Source organism: Elaeis guineensis, chromosome 11 (assembly GCF_000442705.2).
Source record: "Elaeis guineensis isolate ETL-2024a chromosome 11, EG11, whole genome shotgun sequence".
In the NCBI taxonomy this organism is placed as follows: Eukaryota; Viridiplantae; Streptophyta; class Magnoliopsida; order Arecales; family Arecaceae; genus Elaeis; species Elaeis guineensis.
The window spans coordinates 103,327,541-103,329,160 of record NC_026003.2 but is presented as its reverse complement, the minus strand read 5'-3'; positions in this window follow the sequence as shown (position 1 = coordinate 103,329,160).

Here is a 1,620-nt window from a genome sequence, read left to right as displayed (position 1 = left end):
ATGCCAAAACAAATTATTGCCATTGTTGGTCAATTGTCATCATTTTTAAGGCATTATGTTCCAAAGTCCTTATTCTATGAGATCTCGATCAATTGAAATCTCGTGTTGTACTTATAGTTTACCATATAAAAAAAAATCTTTTCCTCCAGATTTTTTGCTATCATGGCTCATCTACTCATTTACTAAACCATGAAAATGAAACTTAATGGACCGATATACTACAGATGGATGTATCCTATTGAGAGGTGATGTTGCTAAATTATATACATGTAATATTAAGCAATGTCATACTCATATTGATGTTTCAATAAATTTTTAATTTTTGAAGGTATCTTATATATTTAAAGAATTATATATGAAATACAACCCATCTAGAGGACTCGATTGTGGAAGGATATATTATTGAAGAGTGTTTGATATTTTATTTAAGATATCTCAAAAATATAGAGATCATTTTTAATCGACTTCAAAGAAATTGTGATATTATCAAGAACAAAAATTTTTATAAGTTCTCAATTGCTAGAAGAGTTTTGAAAAAGGTTGAAAGTACTATTCTTGACAAAAAAAATCTTGGCACAAGCACATCCTTATGTGGTATTCTATTATGACATAATATCTTAGTATCGTAGGTAAGTATACCTAGTTATACGATGATAAAATTTAATACTATATCACATATAATGTTCCTAATTAAAGAATAATTTTTTTACAGAGAATTTTTGATTGCTCAAGTTATTTCCTGATTGGCATTTTAAACAGATTAGACATATATCTAAGGGATACATTGATTTTGGATACATTTATTAACATCAAATAGCATATCATCAATTTTATCATGGTTTTTAGATATCACTGATGATAAAGAAAAACTAGTCAGATGAATTAATAGCCATTGCTCGAGGTCCTAACAATATTATCAATAAATATAATTGTTTCATCATCAATGACTTTAAATTTCATACTAAAGAGTGTGAGAAATTTAGAAAAACTTCGAATAGTGGAGTTATGGTGAAAGCAAATGGAAAGTATTATTATGGTGCACTTATAGATATTTTTGAGTTGGATTATTATGGCAAATTTAAAATAATATTATTTTGATATGAGTGGGTTGACATAAAATCACCAAGGGATTTGAATCAAATAGATTGAAATTGTTAAATTATTTAAAATTAATATATATATATATATATATATATCTTATTGAATGATGATCCATTCATTTTTTCATCTCAAGCTCAATAAATATTATTTTGTATAAGACTCGAAAGATAAAAAATGGGTTGTTGTTGTCAAAAGAAAATCTAAGAATTTGTATGATATGAGAAAAGGGTTGAAAGTAAAAGATGATGAGACTTATATACAGTATATACATTACAATATTGTCTTGATTGATAACCTAAATAATACAAGTTTGATTAGGATGAATGTTGAAGGAGAAAATGTTGCTTGATTCTTAATCGATAAGCAATATTTTAAATGTGTACATATTGTATGAAACATTTTAATATGTTATCATGTTCATTTAATAAATATTGTTTCTTATCGGCAATTCAATCAGTGTTATATTTAATATTTTATAATTTATGATAATTGATTTTTATTTCTATTTATGCATGCTAG